Genomic DNA, 14,472 nt, shown 5'->3' with positions numbered 1-14,472 from the left:
GATGGTGGATTATACTAGAATAGCCCAGTATTGGGACTTGCTGGATCTGTAGAATCCAGCTCCTGATGGGAAGCACTGACCAGTGATTGCTCATGGGCATGTGGTCAGGCCCACCATCTCTTCTGGGTCTCAGTAGCAATTCAAGAAGTGAATTTTAAATGGTGTTACAATTCTTCACTCAGATGACATGATCTCTTACTCGGAATCTGGAAGGCTTACACTTTGAGGCTCCTATTGGGGCTCACCATCAATTTCAAACCACCCCTCCCCCACCACAGATCTCTCTGAAACCACTGGGTCAGCCTCATCATCTGGCCCAAGCATTGGGGTGGCCGGTGGCAACCCACACTTATTGAAATGCTTCATGTGGTCCCATCAAAGCAGGCAAACTTTCTTGTCATTCAATAAGTGATGTGGCAGCATTTCTAACTGTAGAAATTACTGTGGATAGAACCCAAAAAATCTTATTAAGCCTTTTACTTCCTTTTAGTGGTAGGAGGTATAAAACACGCCTATTTGTTCTTTACTTAGGAGGTGAAGTTTGGCAAGCCTCAGTCCACTGGACCCCGTAAATATTCATTAATGTCATGGTCCCCTCAATATTTGTACACCTCATCTCTACCCTGTGAAGTCTCTGTTAATACCAAGACTTCTAGCATGCTTGCTGTTTCTTGCTCATCTGGATAAACTAATATGATGTCATATTATAGTAATATACAAGATATAATAAACTGATTTCATGTTCTTCAGAATATCCATATGGTACAGGTCCCTTTGGGTGATATAACTCTGGGAAGCAAAAGGAATTAACATAGTCCTGAGGGAAAGATCATAAATATATTTTGTTGTTATCCAGGGGACTAGAACTATTTCTTGTCCTCCCTCCTGATAGAAATGGCAAAGAACATATTAGTTATAGTGGCTGCATAGGATTAGGGTGACTACTCAGCTGAGTTAGTGGCAGTACACTGACATCTAGGATTCATGCGGTTTTATCAAGGGGAACACAGATTAATTAAATGTGCTGTAATGGAGACCATGACCCCTGGATGCTTTCGGTCCCTAGGGGTAACAAAAACTTCTGCTATTTCCCAGGGATGCAGGATTCTTTTTGATTTATTCTTTTGATGAGGGTGAGTTGGGGTGGGGTTAGGTAGTTTCAGAGGCTGCCAGGTTGGCTTCCCCTACTACAATAGCGCTGACCAGATAAAGAGAGAAACCAGTTAGGGTCTCTGTTAACCCTAAGCATGTTCATTCTAATTATTTGCTCTGGGGCGAATGAAATGACCATTGTATGGGTTCATGGTCACGGCTCCACTTATTAGCTGGACTCCACATTCCTTAACTCTAACGGGGAGACCATGATGCTTTGGGTCTCCAGTTATCAATATCAGTGTGAACCTTGTATCAAACAGATCTTGAAATATTTCGGTACTTCCTTCCTATATATACAGATATCTGAGTAAATGTTCCTACATCACTCTGGAGAAGGCCTAGGGGAAATCAACCATGTACCTTTGTTATGGTGTTGTTGTAGGGTGTCCCAGCACACCCTTTGATCAATGGGTTCTAGATCTGAAAACTGGCTCAGGTCTGGAAACTAGACAAGTGTTTATGAGAGAATTTCCCTTAGCGTCCTGATATCAATCTTTGATTTCTCTTGGTTGTGTTGATGGAGTTGACTGCAATAGCTCCCTGTGGGTCAGTCCCCCACCCTGTCCCTCAGATGCCACATCATCATTGTGGTTCCCTATAGTAACTATGTTCACCTGCTCTTGTTAATGTGGAATTATATCATTCCATTGCTATCAGGGAAGCTAATTCTCTAAGAAAATGTCCTATTCTCAAACCTAACCTAGAGGTATTCAAGACCACAGAGTTGCTTACTGATGTGGTTCCCTCTTACCATCACATTCCTTATATCCTGGGCAATCAGAGAGTCTTCTGGGTCCTCTCATGGAGCATAGCCCATGAGTGGGTCTATAAATCTTATATATATCTACTCTAAGCTGTCACTTCTATGAGCTCTTAATCCCTTCTTCTGCTGTTTGCTGCGGTAGTTGTGGTTTACTGCACTCAATGGTAACTGTCATTAATGCAGGTGACCTTATCAGAGGAATAGCACTATTTCTTCAGGTCTTTTACAGGGTGTTAAACTCCATATTCCACAAACTCTCTTTTATAAAATTTATATTTTGCCCCTTTTGATTTAACAGCCTTAAAGATTCTGTCTGATCAATGTAGTCCCATGTACTGCTGATAGGTGTTGGCTAGGTCCTGCATCTCCTTTGGGATAACAGTTTCCTTTCTTCCCATAGCTCAACCAATGTTTTTTCTGGAATGACATCTAGACATCTACTGATATCTACACTTTGAGACATCTACTGTCAGAAGATGTCTAGATGTCATTCCAGAAAAATTCAGTACTAATTTTGAATAAAGAAAATTTAGTAAACTAGAACTAGAGGCTATCTTAAATGATAAAGAATGATAAAGAATACTTATATTCAACAATAGCATATATAACATTTATAAAGGGAAAACATCAGGTATTCTAATTAAAACCAGAAATAAGATAAAAATGCCCAGTATCACCATATCAATGAATACTATTTTGGATTCGTAGTCAATGAAAAGATAGGAAACAGAAATAAGAAGGACTACCAGAATGGAAGTCAAAGGTCGCTTGACTTGCAATTATCTAGATAGTAAACTTAAGAGAATCCATTGACAAAATTTTAAACTAAAAAAATTAGAAAGATGACTATATATGAATAAATATACAACAGCAGCACTTTCCTAATTGAACATCAATGATCAGTTTAAAGTTACAATGGGCAAAACAATCTGATTTAAAATAATTACAAAAGCATAATGTGTTAGGAATAATTCAATAAAGAATGTTATAAATTTCTCCTGATAGGTATAGAAAAAGACCAGAAGCAGACTTCTGGATCAGAAGTCAAACATTGAGAGGCCACTTCATCCAACAATCATTTATAGATTTAATTGAACTCCAAAAAATTTCAGGGGAATTAACTTGAAAAATAATAATTGAAATAGTTAATAGTTAAAAATTACATTTTGGAAGAATATTATAGATGCGAATATTTTTCTTTCAGAGAATAAAATATTTTTTAAGTGAAGTGGATTTAAATGAGGATTTCTTCAGGAAATTAATTTTACCATTTATATCAAATAGCTTTATCTATCACTCATTAATTCTGTCTTTAATAATTTAGCCTCATAAAAATTTTCAGGGATGCCGATAAACTTTATGGAGAGAAAATGTTCATCATGGATGTGTTTATCATATTGTGCTTAAAATTTGCAAAAATCAAAATTCATTAAATCAATGATGATACATTTTTAAAAAGATACTATTCAGCCATTACCATTATAAAGAGGAATCTTTAATAACATAAATAGCATGCTCTGTTTTCCAAACATGGCTAAAAAATATCTTCCACCTGACATGTTCTTCTCCAATGTGACCTTGCAGCTTCTCTTTCCAGAATGGAGATCATTTCTCCATTTCCTGGAATGTGTTTGGGACCTGACCCACAAGATCATGAGCAAAATGAAATTGTTTCAAACCACTATGTATTTTTTTAATTATTATTCTAATACAATAGTATTTTATTTTGTTCTTTTTTTAAAAAAAAAAAAGTTATTGAAGGACCATTATTTTACATCCTTACTAGTGTTTTGACAGTATAGGATTCCCCCCTCAGCTGTAGACATTGCAGCCCTCCCTCCACCAAAGCGCCCACAAACCTTCACCATGGGCCATTGTTTTCTACCTCCCAGCCCCCTGTATCCCTCCTCCCACTCGACTTCTGAAAACCAAATATCAGTGGTCAATTTTAAGGACTAGTTTTCAAGTTTATCTTTCTCTGACCTTTGGTGTTTCTATATTCCATATATAAGTGACACCATCCGATATTTATCTTTCTCCTTTGGCTTAATTCGTGGTATAAGCCCTTCCAGCTATATCAAGCCATAAACCTCAGAGATGTCTTTACAGATTTGTCTCCAGTAGCAAGGAAAACAAAAGGGAATATAAACAGTTGGGATTACATCAAGCTAAAAAGCTTCTGCATAGTAGGAAAAAACATCATTAAAACAAAATGACACTCTACTGAAGGGGAGAAAATATTTTCACACCATACATCTGACCAGAGACTGACCTCCAAGATCTGCAAAGAACTCACACAACTCAACAAAAGGAAATACATAACCCAATCAAAAAATGGGCAGAGGTGCTAAATAGGCACTTCTCTAAAGAAGACATATAAATGGTCAACAAGCACATGAAAAAAAATCATCACTTATCATGAGGGAAAGGTAAATCAAAATTACAATGAGGTACCACCTCATGCCAGTGAAAATGGCCCAAATTAAAAAGACCAGAAACAAGTCCTGGTGAAGGTGTACAGAAAAAGGAACCTGCTTACTCAGTGAGAGGGAATGCAGACTGATTCAGCTCCTCTGGAAAGCTGTGTGGAGGTTCCTCAAAAGACTAAAAATGGGGGCCTCACCTGGTGGCACAGTGGTTGAGCGCTGGGCTGCGAAGCTGTGCGCACCCTGAGCAGCACCGGTTCTATTCCCGGCCACCGGACGAGGGTCCCACGTGGTACGCAGACCTCTCCTGCCGCCCGCTGCTCCCCTCAGCAGTGTACTTCGTCACTCTGCCTGTTCTGCTCTCCACTCTGGCTCTGGTGAATTCTCTCACCCTCCTGTGCTTCTGACTGTACCCAGTGCTTGTATAAATAAATAAATAAATAAATAAATCTTTTTTAAAAAAAAAGACTAAAAATGGACCTGCCATACGATCCAGATATCCCACTCTTAGGTATCCCAAAAATACAAAAACACTAATTTGAATACACATCCATGTTTACAGTACTACTATTTGTGATAACCAAGGTATGTAAACAATCTAAACATCCCTAAACAAATGAGTGGAACAAGAAGATGTGGTACATGTACACAATGGAATACTACTCAGCAATCAAAAAGCTACTAAGTTTTACTGTAGCTTTTCCCACAGCAACAGACAAGTGGGAAATAAGATGTTTTAGATACATTAAATGAAAAACCAAAAACAATATACCCCCTGGACTTCATTTTAAAAATGTATAAATATGCACAAACATCAGAACAAAAATTAGAAGGATTTATCCCTAAATGCTAACCCTGGTTATTTTGGGTGGTGGACTTACCATGCTGCTCATTTTCTTCTGCTAGCTTGTCTTATTCTCAAGTTTCTGCAATGCCTATATATTATTTTATCATAAGAAAAATATGGAAAGTATAAAATCATGTTTTTCAAAGAGCATTATAGGTAGATGAAAAAAATGAGATTTGTGTCTCTGAGAGTTTTCCCTGGTTCTTGGGCTTCAGGATTCCAAGGGAGCAATTTGACCAAAAAAGCACATTCAGCTCTTCTTTCCTCTCACTTCTATACAAAGAGCAGGAATGATTTCCTAAGCTGGTGAGCTAATAGGCTGGGAATCCCAAGCTCCATTTTCCTCCTTTTGGGGAGTTTGAATGTAGAGACTGCTCTCCGAGTACAGACCCGTATGTTGGGGAGAGGTCAGCCTCACAGTGGTAAAAACTCTGCTCCTACCTTCAGAAGTGCAGGCAGGGGATGCCCTCTCTAAAGTCACAGACATGAAGCATCCACTCCCCACTCGCCGCTGGTGAAGTGTCTGCTTTGAGAACCCTGTTCTGAAGATTGGGGTGGGGTAGGATGAGAAGTAGAAAGCCTATTTGGTCACAAGCCCCAGCCATGTTCCCTAAGTTTCATCTGCCAAAATCCTTGTCTAAAGCCTATGTTTATTCATTAAAGGGAAGATGAGTGATTGATAATTATCTTCAAAAAATGCAGCAGTATCTATAAATGAACCCAATTTCACTTTACATATTTAAAATCATGCATATGTAGACATATGTGAATTGTTTATATTATGTATCACAAGAATTATGGAATAAAATACATCAAAATAGTAACAGTGATAGCTCTTTGGATGTTGGGATTCTATGTCTATTTATACTCTTTGTAATGTACTACACAAACATGAGTGAACTTTGTAATCAGAAAGGAAATCATTTTTATTTTTTAATTCAAGTAACACTGCATTATAACATTATATAAATTTCGGGTGTGCATCATTGAAAATCAGCGTGTGTTTATACAACACTAAATTCACCATTCTAAGTCCAATTCTGTTAATTTTTTAAAACAAAGTGCTATTTCCTGTGATTGCTCTGTCTTTACATATCAGGGCTCTTTGACTGCTGTTACCTGTGCTGCCTTCAGGGTTAATGCAGACTCTGCTTCCCAGCATCCTGAGCATGCCAATTTTCCAAAATAAAATCCTGGGATAATCAGAAGAGGCATGTGGCTATGGGCTTTCTGCAATTTTGGGAAATGAAAATGCTTTATCTGCTCTAGCCTGTGAGCCATAGCATCATCTGGATAATGTTTGTGTTGACTGGTCATATCAGTCAGGAAGACAAACATAATTAACGGAGAGAATTTAATATAAGGATTTACTTAAACGAGAACTGAAAAGCAAAAGGGGAACAATGAGGTAGCACAGAGATAATAACTGCTGGAAATAGCTACCGCCCTTGGGGCTGGGGGATGGGGGGGTGTAGTCAAGAGCTTGGATGAGGGGTGCTGCAGAACTGGGACCTCAAGAGCAGAGATGACTGTGAAGTACAAGTAATCAGGGAGTAATGAGTCTGGGGTACTAATTTCCTTTGTTGGTTTTCAAAAAATCTTTTAAAATATTGAAATAGTTATAGACTTACAAGGAAGTGCAAAACAGTACCCCTATACCCATCACCCAGTTTCCCCTAATAGCAGCATCTGAACATCATCAAAACCAGCAAATGGACACACAATAAATGAATTTGACCACAGATGCCACTCTTAGTAGATTTGCTTTTACTCATTTTTTGCCATTGTATCTATGCCATTTTAGCACAGATAAGATTTGCATTAAACACCCCCCCCCCCCGTCACTGTGTGGATATAAACCCGTCCCATCACCACAAGGAACTCCCTCCTGCTGTCTCCTTCCTAGGCACATCTCCCTATGTCTTCCCTAAACTATAGCAACCTTGCCTGTTCTCTATTATCTGAAAACGTATTTAATTGTGTTATGGTTGAATGGTGTCCTCCACATAGGTAGGTGGGAGTCTTACCTTCAGTATCTCAAAAATGTGACTTTATTTGGAGATTAGGCCTTACAGAGATAATCAAGTTGAAATAAGCTCAACAGCGTGGGTCCTAATGTAATACGGCTGAGATTTGGAGACAGACATGACCCTACCATGAGAATGCCAGGTGAACTTTAAGGTGGAGATCGGAGTAATTTTTTGACAAGCCTAGGAAAGCAATAGGTTGCCTGCCAGCTACCAGGAGCAAGGAGAGAGGCTGGAACAGATTCCCCCCCAGAGGAACCAATCCTGATGATACCTTGAACTTGGACTCCAAACCACTAGAACTCTCAGACAATGCATTTCTGTTGTTTAACTCACCGAGTTTGTGGTGCTGTGTCACTGTAGGCTGATATAACAATGTAGTGAGTTTATGGAATTTAATTTTTATTTATTTTTAAAAGATTTATTTATTTATGCATACAAGAGCTAGGGCATGGGCCAGAGATGCGGGGGGTGGGAGGATCCACCAGAGACAGAGTGGGAAACAGAACAGGCAGACTGAAGAAATACACTGCTGAGGGGAGCAGCGGGCAATGCAGGAGAGGTCTGCTGCACCGTGTGGGTAGCTCCCTGGCTGGCCGGGGATTGAACGCGAGTTCAGAGGCTGCAGATTACTTCACAGTGTGGTGCTTAACCCCTTGTGCCACCAGGGAGGCCCTGGAATTTCATTTTTAAAGGCAGCCATGCTTAAATCAGCTCACTCGATTCCTGAATTCTCCTCAGCAAGCTTGCTTTACACACCATTACAAGTCGGGGGTGGGGTGGGGCAATGAGATTAGCTCTGGAAGCACCGAAAACATTGTAAATCGAAACTGGCTATCATTTCTTGGACAGAGAAGCAGGCCTAGGTGACACTGCCAGGCACAGGGAATTGAAGTCAAGCGCCACCTCCCCACTCCTTTAACCACCCACATTCCCTCTAGTGCCCCCTGTCTGGATGGCACAGGCAAAAGCTGAGTTTCAGAGCGCCAGTCCTCCTATCACAAAGCATAGACTAGAAGGGCTAGTTTGGAGCCAAGACAGCCAGCTTAATACCCAAACAACCTGGAGATTTTAGAGGACAGCTCTAGCGATCTTTCAGTCTCTCTTTTTCTTTTTTTGATATGCTTTTATTGGGGTACCATTGATTTATATTACTGTTAGTATTTTGGAAGGACAGGATCTCCCCCAACAGGTGAAGTCATCATAGCACACCCACCACCAAGGGACCCATATTCCTCCACCATAGTCCATTTTTCTCTCTCTCCACCCTGTACTCATGCTTCCCCCGCCCCTCCCCCTCTAGATGCCTCAGTGCCATCAGCTTTCTGACCCTTTGTTTGGTTTCTCTATATTCCACATATAAGCGACACCATCTGAAATTTGTCTTTCTCCTTTTGGCTTGTTTTGCTGATCATCATCCCTTCCAGCTCCACCCAAGTTGCTGCAAATGACATGAGTTTATCTTTTTGATTGCTGAGTAGAATTTCACTGTCTCTTTTTGTTCAACTCAGCTATCACTGTGGGGTTTTCTTTGCACCATAATGCTTCTAGCCAAGGGCAGATATATCTGCCTCCTTACATGCATACTTTGTAACTTCATTCATATCTTTTTTTTTGGAGTCTCATTAAAAAGAAATGTGTGTTTAAAAAAAGCACATTGCCTTTTGCTTGTGTCATATTCCCAAGAGCAGATTCTTTGTGTTCTCTCAAGAAGCTTCCTTAATTTGATAATTTAAAAAATTATGGAGAGTAAGATTTGGTATATGAGAATTTAATTTACAAAAAACATCTTTTGGGGAAAGATATATGTTCTTTTTTTTTTTTTAAGATTTTTATTTATTTATTTATACAAGCACTGGGTACAGTCAGAAGCGAGGGAGGGTGAGCGAATTCACCAGAGCCAGAGTGGGGAACAGAACAGAACAGAATGAACGAAATACACTGCTGAGGGGAGCAGCGGGCGCGGCAGGAGAGGTCTGCGCGCCATGTGGGACCCTCACTGGTGGCCGGGGATCGAACCGGTGATGCACAGGCTGCGGGCAGCTTCGCAGCACAGTGCTCAACCTCTGTGCCACCAGGGGAGGCCCAAGATATATGTTCTTTAAATACAATAAGATTCCCTTGTGAGGCCTGGAAATCCATCCCTCCCCTTGAAAGGAAAAGCAAGTTCTTAGAAATGCTTGGAGAGTCAGGAAGGGACCAATTCACTCATCCCACACGGTTTCCCATGTGGCTTCATTCTCTCCTTACTAAGGAGCCTGGAGGAATGGAGTCGCTCTTCCTGGCTGCCTGGGATCAGCCTAGTATCTTTGCTGCAAGCTCTTAGCATAGTGCATCCCCTAGCACCTCCTACTAATGATTCAAACTGCTATGGCAGCATCTGCTGCTGCAATTTTCAGACTCACCAGCCAGAGGGACTGCAACCTGGCAGAGCCTTTTCTGCTGGAGCTGACTCTTTATTACTGCACACCAACCATTTATTTCATTTCCTTCTCAGGCAGCTTATGTCCAGTTAATCCCTGAAAAACAAATGAGAATTTAATGCCCCATTATAAATGTAATGCATGCGTATTGCAGAAATGTTCATATATAGAGAAAATTGTGGGAAATAAAACACAATTTGAGGCCAAGGAATCAAATCTATGTATTTACTTAAAATATGTGCCATGTTTTTAAATCATGGAAATATATATGGGGAAAGGAAACAGCATTTTATTTCAATAGTCATTTTCCTCCTTGCTTTGGCTCTTGAGGGAGCCAGGAACCACCCTCCTGGCACCCAGCAGGGGTTTCCCCACAGTCCTGCCAGTGAAGCTTACCTCTCCTTTGTCATTCTATTCTATCAATGTTCTGTTCTCAATTCAATTTCGATTTGCTGCCTATTCCAACAATGACCTGGGTGGCTTCCGTGCCATGACCAGGCAGTTAGAAGTGGAATGCTTTGTCAGAAAAGTCATGACGAACATGCCAGCTGAAATTGCAAGCGATAGGTAAATTACCACAGTGGGGAGCAAATGCTATACATTTGGGGAAGTACACAAAGCGATGGGAACCTCCTTGGAGAAAGAAAGTATTGGCTTGTCTCTTCCCGCTCAGAGATTATAGTTTCTATTCTCCACCTCCCTCTTGTGGTGCTGGACAATTGCATCTATCACCTGGGCCACAGTGGTGGTCCCTAGCTCCCCTCCTCTGTCATCTCTCCTCCAACCACCCCCTAAACAGCAAGCATTAGCATTTCAATCAATTTTCTCCAGCCAGGAGACTGGCCATTCACATACAGAGCTTTTCTCCTGTCAAGGCGAGATTGAGATGTCACCTTAGAGAAAACTGGTTCTGTGGGCATTTCAGTGAGGGGAGGAGAAAGTAATTAATATGAGGGTTTTTTTTTTTAAACTGCAGTTGTTCTTGTCCTACTCTTCAGCAGGAAATTGAGAGATGGTATAATAGTATAATAGCAGATTAAGCCAGGGCTTTATTTTCAGACTTGGGCTCCAGTCTCAGCCAAGCCAACTACTAGTTGTATGACCTTGGCAAGTCATAACCTCCCCAAGCATCAGTTTCCTCATGTGTACAAATGGGTCAAAAATATTCATTTTTGAAGCATTTACACTGTAAAAAATGAAAGTAGTAGGATGTATATTCTCTAAAACAGTGCTCCCACACAATGATTGCACAATAACAGCAAGAAGTATCTAGAATGCCATGCCAGGAAAGGAATAGATGTCAGTAATTACCCACGCCCTTGGATGGGAGTGGGGAGTTGGGGCGAGGAGACCTGTTTGTGAGCCCAGAAGCTTGGCTCTTGTAAAGTCCCCTGAGCTGGGATTGGTTGGGTTTGGAGCTGCTGAGTTGTCACATGGACACCTGATTGGCTTTGTTTTCAAACTTGTTGCTGAGATTGCCAGTGAAAATAGACATTTTCCAACTCCTACGCCCAAACCTGAGACATGTCACTTGGGGGAGACTGATAGGCAGAGAAAAGAGACTGTGCTGGCAGACACTAGAGGAAGACCAGACATTAAAAGGCAGTGAGGTGAACAGAAAGTAGAAAAATCACACGAGGTTCAAGGTAAATAGTCCTGTGCAGCCTGTGTTGGGATCAGGCAAGGCTGGTTCAATTCCTGCCCTCCCTCTAACTGGTTGTGGGACTACTCACTGCCTCTGTGACCTCGGGATGATGGTGCAGATGTACCTGCCTCTTAGGATTATTCTGAAGGTGAGAGGAGATGATAGTTGTGAACACACTGGAGCAATAGATGTCCTGTAGAAAGAGTTTTTGCATTATTCATAAAAGATCCAGATGCATAGCTTCTTCCTGACTTTACACATAATCTAGGTTTGTGGGTTTTCTCTATGAGAAAGTGCTGTTCATCCATAAATGCAGATATGTTTTAATGTGATGTTGAACCTGTGAGTGACTTTAAAAGTCAGTGGAGATGATGAAAAACAGGGAGAAATGGGGAGAAGAGTGCAGAACATACTTTAGTAAATATTTTATAATTTATCAAATGCATGTCTTTTGTCAACCATTTATTGAGCACCTGCATTGTGAGGGTGCCAAGTGGTGGCACTGTACACAGTGGCAAACAAGGGGCATGGCCCTTGGCCTGGGATGTCAGTAGGCAAAAAGGTAATATCCAGTGAGCTCCTTTATTCCATCCCCACCACCCATTCCCCATCAGCATAGCCTGAGCATCACCTGAATCTGCCCCATTTTCAGATCACACATGGAAAACTAGCCTTCAAAGTCACTTTATTTTTTATTATTTTTTTAAAGATTTATTTATGCATATAAGAACTGGGGTACAGGCTAAAGTGTGTGGTGGGGAGAGGATTCACTAGAGACAGAGTGGGGGGCAGAACAGGCAGACAGACTGAAAGCACTGCTGAGGGGAGCAGGGGGCAAGACAGGAGAGGTCTGCCATGCCATGTGGGTTGCTCCCTGGCCAGGGCTCGAACTTGTGCTGCAGTGGCTGCAGATTGCTCCATAGGTTGCGTCTTAACCCCTTGTGCCACCAAAGGCCCTTCAAAGTCACTTTAAATACTCGCTTACTCAGCTTATGTGGAGCCATCGTGAATTCCCAGCAGTTTTCCTACTTCTCTGGTCCAGTTGCTCTCACTCCTCTGGGTGACATTTTGGGTTCCTCCTCTCTTCTCTGTCTTCCAACGCCTCACCCCCATCTTGTCTTTCCACTGATGTCTTTCTTCCTATTTCCCTGGGAAGATTAACACCATCAGCAGAAAACTTGCAAAAGTTCCCGCCAGCAGCAGCAGCAGCACCACCACCACCACCACCACCACCAGCAATAACAACAACAAACAAAACGCCCAGCAGAATCTCAGTTCCACATGCCCCCCGGCTCCCACATGCGCTCTCTTCTCAGTCCCCTCCCAGGTCTTCTAAACAGTTGTTAGTGCTTCTTGCCTCAGTTCCTCACTTCCCACTCTTCAACCCGTGCCAATTTGCTTTCCAGCTTCTTAACTCCACTACAATAGCCTTTTCTAAGGCACTAGTAAACATTTTCAGTTTCTGTCTCACGTTACCTCTTTGTAGCAGTTGATGCCAGTGATCACTGCCTCACCTTTGAACATTCTTGGTCCCCTGGGGCGGGGACACTGCTCACTCCTAGCTACCTCTGGAGGGATTCTTCTTCACGCTCCCTGCAGGCCCAGCCTCTGTTGAACAGATAGTTACTAGGTTCAGTCTTCATTCCTCTTCTCATCTGCTGTGACGCACACTCTCCCAGGGTGCCCATCCTGCCCGTCATTTCCATTGCTTTGAATAGCATCTGTTTTTCATTAACATTTTCATTAACATTTTCATTCAGTAGCATACATCCTTTCACTAACTGTGACTTAAGGTAAGGATAGATATTTAGTGGACCCAAGACATGTACTCATATATTAAAATAAATAGATAAAAAGCAAACAACCTGACTCGTATGACTCCTATCTAGTCTATTCTGCTTCATTTTAAAGAAAAGACTGGTCAGGACCCATTAATAGTTTTTGTGGCTCACCAATGAGTTGCCACACATTAGGCTGCTGGAACAAAGGACTATAGATGGGGTGACTTAAAAGCAACAGAAACTTATTCCTCATAGGTCTGGGTCTCACAAGTTTAAGCCAGGTTGTCAACATATTTGGGTTCTGGTGAGAGCCCTCTTTGGGGTTTCAGGCTGCTGTCTGCTGGTTTTATCCTCACATGACAGGAAGAGAGCAACATGGGGAGCACTAACCCCTTCCAGAAGGACTCTACCCTCATGACTGAATTACCTCCCAACGCCCCAACTCCAAATGTCATCACATTGAGGGGCAAGATTTCAATGTATGAATTTAGGGGGGATGCAAACATCCAGTCCTTTGCATATACATTAACGAACCCCTAAATTTGATCTTCAGCTCGCACCTCTCTATTGGGTTCTTTACCCAAGTGTATGGAATCACTGCTTTTCCACATCCTATTATGTCTCCACCTGAATCTGTCTAAAGGTCCTCATTCTCAACAGTCGAAGACCAAACTCATGATCCACCCCTTCCAGTGGAAGCCTCTGTCTGGTTTGCATCTAATTTTCTGTTTTCCTTTTTAAAGTTTTCTTGATTTCAATAAATAGTATAACAGTCCATCTAGTTTTTTAAATAAAAATCTTGTTTTCCTTGAAACTTCTTTCTTCTGCTGTGTCTGTGTCAAATCCATGGAAAATTCCTATTAATTTGGTTTCTAAATATCTTCTTATCCTCTCTACTGCTATCTTACCAATCTTCCAACATCCTGTTCCCATACTATTGGCCTCTCAGCCTCTTCACATGGTTTCCACATTGTAGTTAGAGCCACCTTCTACACAAGGAAATATGATCATGTGACATCCAACCTCTAACCTGCCTCCTACTTACAACTTGCTTTTATTTTTCCATTGTTGCAACAAAAATATGGAAGCTTCATGAATTTGCATGTCATCTTTGCACAGGAGTTGTACTAATCTTCTCTGTATCACTCCAATTTTAGTATATGTGCTGCCAAAGTGAGCACTCCTACTTACAGCTCTTAAACAGCTTTTTTTTTTTTAAATCCCTGGGATTAAATAAATTGTATTGTTAATATTATATTTTCAATTACTTTTTAATTGATGTAATGTTTGTTTACCAGACTGTATATGACTTAGGGATATGTATAGGTTCACATCTCTCCAGATGTTACCACACAACACCCACCACCAAGACCCCCACAGTTCTCTACTGCACAACACTGTTCCA

At 41.3% G+C, this 14,472-nt stretch overlaps 1 non-coding gene across 1 annotated transcript; it reads right to left on the bottom strand.

Moving 5' to 3' along the window:
• Nucleotides 1-14,142: 14,142 nt before the first annotated feature.
• On the bottom strand, nt 14,143-14,248 carry LOC119235065 (U6 spliceosomal RNA). The gene has a single exon (XR_005122779.1). It is a non-coding gene; the product is annotated as a U6 spliceosomal RNA (small nuclear RNA).
• Nucleotides 14,249-14,472: the final 224 nt, after the last annotated feature.

The sequence above is a fragment of the Talpa occidentalis genome, unplaced genomic scaffold (assembly GCF_014898055.3).
Source record: "Talpa occidentalis isolate TD23 unplaced genomic scaffold, MPIMG_talOcc4v2.1 talOcc4.883, whole genome shotgun sequence".
Classification (NCBI taxonomy): domain Eukaryota; kingdom Metazoa; phylum Chordata; class Mammalia; order Eulipotyphla; family Talpidae; genus Talpa; species Talpa occidentalis.
The sequence above is the reverse complement of the archived record's forward strand: the minus strand, read 5'-3'. Positions and strand labels throughout refer to the sequence as shown.